The 12,463-nt window shown below is 41.4% G+C and overlaps 1 pseudogene; it reads left to right on the forward strand.

Moving 5' to 3' along the window:
- Positions 1 to 323: 323 nt before the first annotated feature.
- LOC111821247 (tigger transposable element-derived protein 1-like) overlaps positions 324 to 12,463 on the forward strand; it is a 104,003-nt pseudogene continuing 91,863 nt past the window's right edge.

The following is a 12,463-nucleotide window of genomic DNA, read 5'->3' on the forward strand; positions in this document are numbered from 1 at the left end:
CAATTCTGCATCAAGCAAGTCTATCGGTGCCATTTTTCGGACCCCGTGTGCTCAGTTTGTGTCTCTGTGTCACATTTTGGTAATACTCACAATATTTCCAACTTGTTCATTATTATTATATCAGTTATGGTGATCTGTGATGAGTCATCTTTGATGTTACTATTGTGATTGTTTTGGGGTACCACGAACTGCACCCACGTAAGATGGCAAACTTAATTGATACATGTTATATGAGTTCTGACTGCTCCACGGACCAATGGTTCCCCTTCTCCCTCTCCTCCGGCCTCCCTATTCCCTGAGACACGCCAACTAATAACCCTGCAATGACCTCTAAGTGTTCAAGTGAAATGAAGGGTCTTTAAATCAAAAGCTAGAAATGATTAAGCTTAGTGAGGAAGGCATGTCCAAAGCCAAAAGCTAGGCCTCTTGCGCCAAACACTTAGCCAAGTTGTGAATGCAAAGGACAAGTTCTTGAAGGAAATTAAAAGTGCTACTCCAGTGAACACATGAATGATAGAAAAGCGAAACAGCCTTTTTGCTGCTATGGAGGAAGTTTGAGTGGTCTGGATAGAAGATCAAACCAGCCCTGACATCCCTTAAGCCAAAGCCTAACCCAGAGCAAGGCCCTAACTCTCTTCAATTCTATGAAGGCTATGAGAGGTGAAGAAGCTGCAGAAGAAAAGTTTGAAGCTAGCAGAGGTTGGTTCATGAGGTTTAAGGAAAGAAGCTGTCTCCATAATATGAAAGTGCAAGGTGAAGCAGCAAGTGCTGATGCAGAAGCTGTGGCAAGTTATCCAGAAGATCAGGCTAAGATAACTGATGAAGGTGGCTACACTAAACAACAGATTTTCAGTGTAGACGAAACAGCCTGATACTGGAAGAAGATCGACATAGGATTTTCACACCTAGAGTGGAAAAGTCAATGACTGGCTTCAAAGCTTCAAAGGACAGGCTGACTCTCTTGTTAGGGGCTAATGGTGACTTTAAGTTGAAGCCAATGCTCATTTACCATTCTGAAAATCCTAGGGCCCTTAAGAATTATGCTAAATCTACTCTACCTCTGCTATATAAATGGATCAACAAAACCTGGATGATAGCACATGTATTTACAACATAGTTTACTGAATATTTTAAGCCCACTGTTGAGATCTACTGCTCAGAAAAAAAGATTCCTTTCAAAGTATTACTACTGCTCATTGACAATGCACCTGGTCACCCAAGAGTTCTGATGGAAATGTACCAGGAGATTAATGTTGTTTTCATGTCTTCTAACAAACATCCATTCTGCAGCCCGTGGATCAAGTAGTAATTTAGACTTTCAAGTCTTCTTGTTGAAGAAATGCATTTTATAAGGCTACAGCTCACATAAATAGTGATTCCTCTGATAGATCTGGGAAAAATAAATTGAAAACCTTCTGGAAAAGATTTCACCATTCTAGATGCCAATAAGAACATTTGTGATTCATGGGAGAAGGTAAAAATATCAACATTAACAGGAGTTTGGAAGAAGTTGATTTCAACCGTCATGAATGAGTTTGAGAGGTTCAAGGCTTCAGTGGAAGAAGTAGCTGCCGATGTGGTGGAAATAGCAAGAGAACTAGAATTAGTAGCAGAGCCTGAAGGTGTAACTGAATTTCTGCAATCTCATTATAAAGCTTTAATGGATGAGGAGGTGCTTTTTATGGGTGAGCAAAGACAGTGGTTTCTTGAGATGGAATCTACTCCTGGTGAAGATGCTGTGAACATTGCTGAAATGACAACAAGGGATTTAGAATATTACATAAACTCAGTTGAGAAAGCAGCAGCATAGTTTGAGAGGATTGCTTCCAATTTTGGAAGAAGTTCTGCTGTGGATAAAATGCTATCAAACAGCATCATATGCTACAGAGAAATCTTTCATGAAAGGAAGAGTCAATCAATGCGGCAAACTTCACTGTGGTCTTATTTTAAGAAATTGCCACAGGCACCCCAACCTTCAGCAGCCACCACCTTCATCAGTCATCAGCCATCAACATCGAGGCAAGACCCTCCACCAGCAAAAAGATTACGACTTGCTGAAGGCTCAGATGATGGTTAGCATTTTTTAGCAATAAAGTATTTTTTAATTAAGCTATGGATTTTTTTAGACATAATGCTATTGCACACTTAATAGGCTACAGTGTAATGTAAACATAACTTTTATATGCACTGAGGAACCAAAAAATTCATGCGACTTACTTTATTGCAGTGGTCTGAAACTGAGCCCACAATATGTCCAAGGTATGCCTGTAATGTTAACTTTAGATAAACTGGTTAAACTCACTGAGATTCAGTTACCTATAAAATACCTATTTTGTAGGATTATTATAACGCTTTTATTACCATTGGGTTAATGGTATACCAGCCAATTTTCATTCCTCTAGACCTCAGAGGTAAGGCATTATTCTGGTTCTAATGCACTTAGCATCAAGGCGGGTCCCTTTTGAAATACGTGAAGCTCAGCAGACCAGAGTTGGAGACTTGTTGTTTTGTAGGCTGAGCATTCTATTAGGTGATGCCTCCTGGAACGCATCCTTTTTCCTTTACTTTTCCTTTACTTTTTTTTTTTACTTTTCCTTTACTTCTATGAGATAAGGCTTGCAAGAATAATTATGGTTCTTCTGTGTGTTAGTGAGACCTGATGGGTTTATTTTGTTTTTTCTGTGTCTTGTTTGGAAGAACCTGAGGTTCACTATGTAACCTAATGGATAGGCATCCATAATAAATTATTTATATAGCTATCATTGGTATATTGTCATACCATAGATTGGTGGCTTGCATTACCAGATTATAGTTCTCAAAATCCATATTACCAATTCAAAATTTAAACACACTCAGTTAGTAAGCATGCATTCCAGTGCTGAAAACACATGCCATCACAAATTAATTAATTAACTAAGGAGAAAAAAATGTAGTAATGAAAGGGATAAGGTTTAAGTGGGATAATGTTTGTAAAGTGCTTGGTATAGCGTAACCAGTTAATGTTGAGTTGATTATGACTCATGGCAACCCCATGTTTGTCAGGGTAGAACAGTGCTCCATAGGGTTTTCAATGGCTGACTTTTTTGGAAGTAGATCACCAGGCCTGTCTTCCAAGGTGCCTCTGGATGGACACGAACCTCCAATCTTTTGGTGAGCAGCCAGTACTCCCAAATGGTGACTATTTTTATCTAAGAGCTGTCTTTCCTTTAGAGATAAGAACTAACTCATATTGAAGGCCTACTGTATGCTGCTCACTGGTTATAGATCCTTTACTCATCAATAATGGCTATTATTTACTGAGTATATAAAAGTGGCAGTCAGTTAGGTGCTTTGTAACTTCCCATTGTAAAGAGGAGGAAATGGAGGCTCAAATTTTCATACAACAACCTTGCAGCACTTGGACCTCTCTAGGATTCTTTTCCTTGCTAGTCATCCAGCTACAATTCTAGGTTGTAGGGTTACTTGCATATCTTGAATTTAGGGATGCCAGAATTAGCAGCTTGAGAAGACAAAGTAAAGTATTATAATGACATGTGCAAAAACCTGGAGTTAGAAAACCAAAAGGGTAGAACACACTCAGCATTTCTCAAGCTGAAAGAACTGAGGAAAAAACTCAAGCCTCAAGTTGCAATTTTGAAGGATTCTATGGGCAAAATACTGAACAACACAGGAAACATCAAAAGAAGATGGAAGGAATACACAGAGTCACTGTACTAAAAAGAACTGATCTATGTTCAGTCATTTCAGGAGGTAGCATATGATCAAGAACCACTCCAGGAATTGACGGAATACCAATTGAGATGTTCCAACACACGAATGCAGTGCTGGAAGTACTCACTTATCTATGCCAAGAAATTTTAAAGACAGCTACCTGGCCAACCGACTGGAAGAGATCCATATTTATGTCTATTCCAAAGAAAGATGACCCAATAGAATGTGGAAATTATAAAACGATATCATTAACATCACACGCAAGTAAAATTTTGCTGATGATCGTTCAAAAGCAGCTGCAACAGTATGTCAACAGGGAACTGCCAGAAATTCAGGCTGGATTCAGAAGAGGATGTGGAATCAGGGACATCATTGCTGATGTCAGACAGATCCTGTCTGAAAGCCGAGAATACCAGAAAGATGTTTACCTGTGTTTTATTGACTATACAAAGGCACTCAACTGTGTGGATCATAACAAATTATGGATTACACTGCAGAAAATGGGAATTCCAGAACACTTGATCGTGCTTGTGAGGAACCTGTATACAGATCAAGAGGCAGTTGTTCGAACAGAACAAGGGGATACTGCGTGGTTTAAAGTCAGAGAAGGTGTGTGTCAAGGTTGTATCCTCTCACCATACTTATTCAATCTGTGTGCGGAGGAAATAATCGGAGAAACTAGACTATATGAAGAAGAAGGGAGTATCAGGATTGGAGGAAGACTCATTAACAACCTGCATTATGCAGATGACACAACCTTGCCTATTGAAAGTGAAGAGGACTTGAAGCACTTACTGATGAAGATCAAAGACCACAGCCTTCAGTATGGATTACACATTAACATAAAGAAAACAAAAATCCTCACAACTGGACCAATAAGCAACATCATGATAAACAAAGAAAAGATTGAAGTTGTCAAGGATTTCATTTTACTTGGATCCATAATCAACGCCCATGGAAGCAGCCGTCAAGAAATCAAAGGACGCATTGCACTGGGCAAATCTGCTGCAAAAGACCTCTTTAAAGTGTTTAAAGCAAAGATGTCAGTCTAAGGACTAGGGTGCGCCTGACCCAAGCTGTGGTGTTTTCAATCACTTCATAAGCATGTGAAAGCTGGACAATAAATAAGGAGGACTGAAGAAGAATTGACGCCTTTGAATTTTGGTGTTGGCAAAGAATATTGAATATACCGTTCGTGCCAGAAGAACTACCAAATCTATCTTGGAAAAAGTAAGCCAGGATGCTCCTTAGAAGCATTTGTCTCACATACTTTGGACACGTTATCAGGAGAGATCAGTCCCTGGAGAAGGACATCATGCTTGGTAAAGCAGAGGGTCAGTGAAAAAGAGGAAGACCCTCAATGAGATGGATTGACACAGTGGCTGCAACAATAGGCTCAAGCATAACAATGATCATGAGGATGGTGCAGGACCCAACAGTGTTCTTTCTGTTGTACATAGGGTCGCCATGGGTCAGAAAAAGATTTAGCAAATAAAAATACAGGATGCCTGGTTAAATTTAAATATCATGTAAACAACAAATATATTTTTAGTATAAGAATATCCTATGCAATATTTCAGATATACTAAAAAAAATTATTTGCTGTCCTGTATTTCATCTGGCAACCCTATTGTTCAATTAGGAATGATCACATCTGGAAACAGCAGGCTGTGATATCCCTCTTCCTGACAAATGATGCCTCCCCTACATTCTGTGCCCCTGCCACATTCTCTAACTCTGGGACATCAAGCATCCATCAAGGTGGATTTGAAATGGCCATATGTGCGTTTTCCTTAAAAATTAGAATCTATGCATTCATTTCTGCTGAGATCTGTAAATATTTTATTTGCTGCTGCTACTCAGTTAAAACCCCCAATTTCACCAAGTTCTGACTGGCAAATGTTTGATGCGTTAGGTTTCAAAACAGTTCCAGTTCTCTTTTAATTGGAGATTTAACTTAATTGGATGCTAGTCAGTAGTTTCAGGATATTTGTTTGCAGCTTGATAGAAATGGCAAAGGACCATTTGTACATAAAATAGCTCACCGGTTGTTTTTATTTTCAGTGATGCCTTTGTTCTTACTGTTCCTTCTTAATGCCGTGAATGTTGGCTCCCCAGCAAGTTAAATATCAGCTCGGAATAGAGGCTGTTCTGATGAGTACTCTTCTATATTGAAAAATTCCTGTAGGAACACTGAAGAGGATAGCATTGAATAAAGTAGGGCAGGGATTTCAGGAAACCTGGGGCCAAGTGTAGAGTGGCCGTACTTGAACCTGCCAATCTTGGAGCAGGAGCCTGAGTTGGCATTGGGGGTGGTGGGAGGCTGGAGAAGAGGGTCAGGCCTGTCCTGCGGCTGTGCCCAGGGAGGGACTATGAAGAGTCTTAGCCCAGGTTGAACCATCATGGGGGCACTTCTGGTTCTGGATGCTCCCATTTTGCTTTCTGATCTAGAAAAAAAGAAAAAAAGGTTCCTGCATCCAAATTCTCACCCAACCAAGTACTTAGGTAGAGCAGATCCTTTGCATTCATGAAGGTTATGTCCCCAGATCTTTGTAACTTCTTAGAATTGCGAAGACATCGATAGCATATAATCTCTGTCAAGTCTGCTGTTCCCTTAAATTATCTTACACCTTAAGGTCACAACTTTTCAGCTCTCACACAGTTTTCTAGACAGATCTTTGTAGAGACTCACAAACTGCTTGTCCTCGGTTTTGTACGGAGCTCATGGTGGACTCGTTCCAGGCACAAATCTGCGCCACGGCCGACTTGATGTTCTACTTGTTAATTTGCTTAAGACTTCTATTGAATGATCACTTTTTTGGATCTCTTTGCTCCCATCATCAGCACCAGCAGTCTTTCTCGTGGGATCACTTTGCCTCAAAGAAGCATGCGCTTTTTACATTCACATGAGTTTCTATGTGAAGAACAGCAAGTATAGTAACTTCCGAATAGTCCATGGGATTCCAATTTGTCCCTCGACAAAATTGGAAATCACTATCTGTTATAGATCTTTAGTCACACCAGCTAATGGTAAATACAGAAATGCCAAAGATCATGCACTTGGAATTACTTTGTGTAGTTCTGTGTACCTGACTGGACCAGAACCAGCTGTTTACCAAATATTGCTTATTCACTTTTTTCCAGTGCCCTGGTGGGACAGTGGTTAAGCACTTGGCTACTAACCTGAAGGTCGGAGGTTCAAACCCACTCAGCGGCTCCATAGGACAAAGACCTGGTGATCTGCTTCCATAAAAAGATCACAAACTAAAAAATCCTATGGGGCAGTTCTACTCTGTCACATGGGGTTGCTATGTGTTAAAAATTGACAAAACCTAACAACGGCAACCACAACATAGTAAAAAGTAGAAGAGAGGAGGCTATTGTAACGTAAAAATACTACTCATCGTCCCATTTCCCAAGCACCTGTTATATGCCAAGCACTTTACATTCAATTTTACACAGTGATTACAATCACAAACTCAGGCTAAATTGCCTGGGTTTGAATCCTGGCTTTGCCACTTACTCTTTGGATAGTTTTGAGTAACTCACTTAATCTCTCTGTGACTCACTGTCCTCATCTATAACACAAGGACACTAATAGTGTCAATAGTATCTCATAGGGGCACTGGTGGCACCGTGGTTAAGTGCTTGGCTGCTAATGGAAAGGTCAGCAGTTCAAACCACCAACTACTCCATGGGAGAAAGATGTGGCAGTCTGCTTCCGTAAAAATTACAGCCTTGGAAACCCTATGGGGTAGTTCTACTTTGTCTTATAGAGTCGCTATGAGTTGGAATCGACTTGATGGTGACTGGTTTTAATAGGGTTGTTGGAGTCCCTGGGTAGTGCAAATGGTTAACGTGCTTGGCTGCTAACCAAAAGGTTGGCGGTTCAAGTCCACCCAGAGGCACCTCAAAAGAAAGGCCTGGTGATCTGCTTTAAAAAAATCAGCCACTAAAAACCCCGTGGAGCACAGCTCTACTCTGATGCACATGGGATGGTCATTGAGTTGGGGTTGACTCCATGGCAACTGATTGTTAACAAGGTTGTTATGAGGAGTAAATAAGCTAGTATTTGCCAAGTGCTTAGAACAGAGTCTAGAAAATTATAAGCACAAAGTGTGTGTGTGTACACACGTGTATGTATATATGTGTATATGTTTGTATGGAATATATATATATAAAATTAAAAATTTTTTTTAAATCACATGAAAAAGGCCAGACACTTCACAGTTTGTCTGAGGTTTAGGAGGGAATTTATCACCTAGGGCACTTTTCTGGAAAGCCAATCCCCTAAGGCCAACTTGTCAACGCTGGTGACTATCTTTGTTGAAGTGCGATTTCTAAACACATTTTCTGGTCTCAAATCTGCTACCTAGGAACTGCGTGCTCTGGAGCACATCCTTAGCCTCTCTGTCTCCATTACAGTGTGGCCAGCGTTCCCCATGCAATGAAACCCTGGCAATAGCATGAGATTACTGGACTGCCAGAAGAATGAACAACCCTATCTTGGAAGAAGTATGTCCAGAATGCTCCTTAGAAGCAAGGATGGCAAGACTTGGTCTCATGTACTTGGGACATGTTATTAGGGAGGACCAGTGCCTGGAGAAGGACATCATGCCTGGAAGAGGGTTAGCGAAAAAGAGGAAGACCCTCAATGAGACGGATTGACATAGTAGCTGCAACAATGGGCTCAAACATAGCAATAATTGTGAGGACAGTGCAGGACCATGTTCTGTTATACATGAGATCGCCAAGTTGGAACTGACTCAACCATACCTAACAACAACAAATGAGCTGACATGGGGACAGGCTTAACTCTGCCATTGACAATAGTGATGCAAGCCCAACTCTTTTTGGCTCAGAAGATCTCAAGTAGCTTGACCAAAAATAAACAGAAGCACTCTCTACTCTCTTGTGCATCACTTAAATATTGATAGCCTAGCCTCTGCTGCACTTTGTTTGAAAGATTTTGCAAGACTTCAGTGCATTGAGTCAGCCAGAAGGAGGGAAGTTAGCAGAATGAAATGGTCTTGGTTAGGAAATAACTCGGTGGGGCAGGGTCAACAGGATTGATTCGAAAATGCAAATTCTGAGCTCACAGGGACAGGTTCAGTCCCCCTCTGCCTGTGGGGCCCAGCCAGGTCATCCTCGGGGGTGGGGACTCTGGGTGGGTTGCTTATAGGAAAAGGCAGGAGGGAACTAGCAGGATGTCTCTCTCACAGGGACTCCAGCCACTCTGCATTGCTTTCTGCCTTTTCCCCAAGCAAACCACAGTCACAGGCTTAGCTAGGGACCAGTAAACCAAGTGAGAGAGTCAACGAGTGAGTGATCTTCAGAAACTGGAGAGGGCTTGGCTAAGGTTTATTTATTCATTGTGGACAGCAGGTAGTCACCCCAAGGTTAACTGATCAGATAACCCCTGCATGTTTGGGGCTAGAAGATCTTGAGTCCCTGAAGTGCAGCCACTTCTAATGAGGAACAGGGGGAGATACAGGCAGGGCTGTGGTGGCTACTGAAGGACTAGGAGGACAAAGGCAGCCTTTTCCCCTGGGAGGGGACTGAGAGGGGAAGGTGTGGCACACAGAGGCAGGGAGCAGCTGCAACCACTGACACCATGGGATTTTCACTGCAGAGCTAAAATTTCAGATTAGCTCCTGATGTTAGACGCTCATGGGGTCTGAAGGTCCAGGATTCTGCTCCGAGGATGTCAGGAAGCCTGTCTCCACACATTCGTTCTCTGCGGGGCCTGCACCCCCTCCTCTCCCCCCCACCGAGGGTGAAGCCCTAGTGTTTCAATGCTCATGTCTCTTCCTCGAAAGACCTGGAGAGCTGACTCCCCCTTTGTCTTTTCCAGGGAGAAGGATTGGGAGGGGCTGAGCTGTTGTCCTCAGTCCTCAGTGATATGGACTGGAGCAAGGCATTTTGTGCTAAGATCTATTTAAGAAGTCCAAAAGACTCAATTTGGGGGATTTGCCAAATCAAAGGAGCCAGAAGCAGATAAAGGATCCTGGGGGATGGAATCAGGGACCTGAGAACTGGGAGATGAGAGCAAACTCAAAATGGGCCGAGAGTCAAGAGAGGGATTGCTCATTTAGGCTGGCGTGGCACGATGGTGAAGAGCCTAAAGACCAGCTGAGTCCTCAGTGAAGAGCCTAAAGATACAGAGGGCTGGCAATCTCCTGAGATTATGCATCAGCTCTCACTCTTTCATCCACATGGCCTTGCCACTGGAAGGAAGAGATGTTGTTACTTGGGCTTTAGATTCCAACTGTAGCTACTAGAATCCCCAAGCCAGGTCTGTATCTCCAAAGTCTCTTGCCCCTAAAGGAACAGGAATCTTAAAAGCACCCCATCCTGAAACAACCTAAATGTCCATCAGTAGATGAATGGATAAATAAAATGTGGTACATACATACAATGGAATATTACTCAGCCACAAAGAAATGGAGTCCTGATGCATGCCACAACATGGATGAATCTTGAAAATGTTATGCAGAATGAAGTAAGTCAGTCAAAAGATGATAAATATTATATGATCCCACTTAAACCCTGGTGGCGTAGTGGTTAAGAGCTATGGCTGCTAACCAAAATGTTGGCAGTTCGAATCTACCAGGCGTTCCTTGGAAACTCTATGGGGCAGTTCTACTCTGACCTATAAGGTCGCTATGAGTTGGAAATCGACTCGACGGCAATGGGTGTTTATATGACGTATCTAGAACAGACAAATATATAGAAGCCAAAGTTTATTAGTGGTAACCAGGGGTGGGTGGGAGTGAGAAAGGGGAGACATTGTTTAGGAAGCATTGAGTATCTGTTAATGATGATGGGAAATTTGGCAACAGATACAGGTGATGATTGTACATCATGATTACAGTAATCGATGCCACTAAATTGTACACGTGAAAAAATGTTGAATTGGCAAATCTTGTGTTATATATATTTTTACCATACACACACAAAACACCTCATCCTCATAGGTCAGTAGCCAAGATCACATGTTCCAGACATGGCGATAGTTTCTTTAAAGCCTTTCTTGTCTGTGACATGCTGAAACCCTCCCTACCCAGCTGATTCTCCTTGGACTGTGGGCAAAACAACCCATCTGTGAAGAAGCCAGAATTAGGGAAGAAGGGTAAGACCAGCCAGAAAGTGGGGTCCATTGGCTACCTTTTTTTAAAATTTTTTTCCAGCTCCTAGACGGATTACAAGTGCCTGAAGTTCAGGGGGCAGATAGCTCACTGCCTGAGTTATGCTGGACAAATAAGAACAAGGGGCCTGACTGTCCATAACAGTTTTTTTTTTTTTTAATGGAGCATGACCCTAACAATTTAAAAACAATAGTCTTGATCTGGAAATAGTAGAATCAGTGACACAACTTGGGCATAAAATTTGTCTTGTGAGTTTTCTAAGTTGTGAGGCATATATATTTATATATATATTTTTTCAATCCCAAGCACTGATTTAATTTTTGCATTTTGATTTATTTCAGTCTGCAAACATATGTATACACATATATTTATATTGCTGTTAACCACAATGTGGATACAATTTTGCATCCAATTTTTTTCATTTAACATTAAGCCATAGGTATTTCCATGTTGCTATAAAAATCTTCATAATTATAATTTTTAAACAAGTTATTTTATTTTTGCTGTTGTTGAGAATCTGCACGGCAGAACATACATCAGTTTAACATTTTCTATGTGTGCAACTCAGTGACATGATTACATTCTTCGAGTTGTGCAACCATTCTCACCCTCCTTTTCTGAGTTGTTCGTCCCCCGTTAACATAAACTCACTGCCCCCTAAGGTTCCTACCTAATCTTACAATTTACTGTTGTCAGTTTGATCCCATATACGTAGTTCTTAAAAGACCCATAAAGATAGTTCTTGAGCACAATGCTCAAGGCAGACAATCTTTACTAGTTAATCTAAACTATTGTTTGATTTTAAGAAGACTTCAGGGGATTTTTTTTTTTAATCGTACTTTAAATGAAGGTTTACAGAACAAACTAGCTTATCATTAAGCAATTAGTACACATATCATTTTTGACATTGGTTTCCAACCCCATGACATGTCAACACTCTCTGCATCTTGACCTTAGGTTCTCCATTACCAGCTTTCCTGTCCACTCCTGCCTTCTTCTCATCCTTGTGCCTGGGCTGGTGTTCCCCTTTAGTCTTATTTTATTTTATGGGACTGTCTAATCTTTGACAGAAGGGTGAATCTCAAGAGTGACTTCATTACTGCGCTAAAAGGGTGTCCGGGGGCCATACTCTTGGGATTTCTCCAGTCTCTGTTAGACCAGTAGGTTTGGTCTGGTTTTTTTTGTGAGTTAGAATTTTGTTCTACACTTTTCTCCAGCTCTGTCCAAGATCCTCTATTGTGATCCCTGTCAGAGCAGTTGGTGGTCGTAGCCAGGTACCATCTAGTTGTGCTAGACTCAGTCTGGTGGAGGCCGTGGTAGTTGTAGTCCATCAGTCATTTGGACTAATCTTTCCCCGTGTCTTTGGTTTTCTTCATTCTCCCTTGCTCCAGACGGGGTGAGACCTGTGGAGTATCCTAGATGGCCGCTAACAAGCTTTTAAGACCTTCAGGGGATATTTTTTGTTTGTTTATTGTTGTAGTTTAAATGAAGTTTACATTTCAAGTTAGTCTCCCATACAAAAATTTATACATACATTGTTATGTGACCCTAATTGCTCTCCCCATACTGTGACAGCACACTCCTCCTTTCCACCCCTGATTCCC

This window comes from Trichechus manatus, unplaced genomic scaffold (assembly GCF_000243295.1).
Source record: "Trichechus manatus latirostris isolate Lorelei unplaced genomic scaffold, TriManLat1.0 scaffold00073, whole genome shotgun sequence".
NCBI classification, from domain to species: domain Eukaryota; kingdom Metazoa; phylum Chordata; class Mammalia; order Sirenia; family Trichechidae; genus Trichechus; species Trichechus manatus.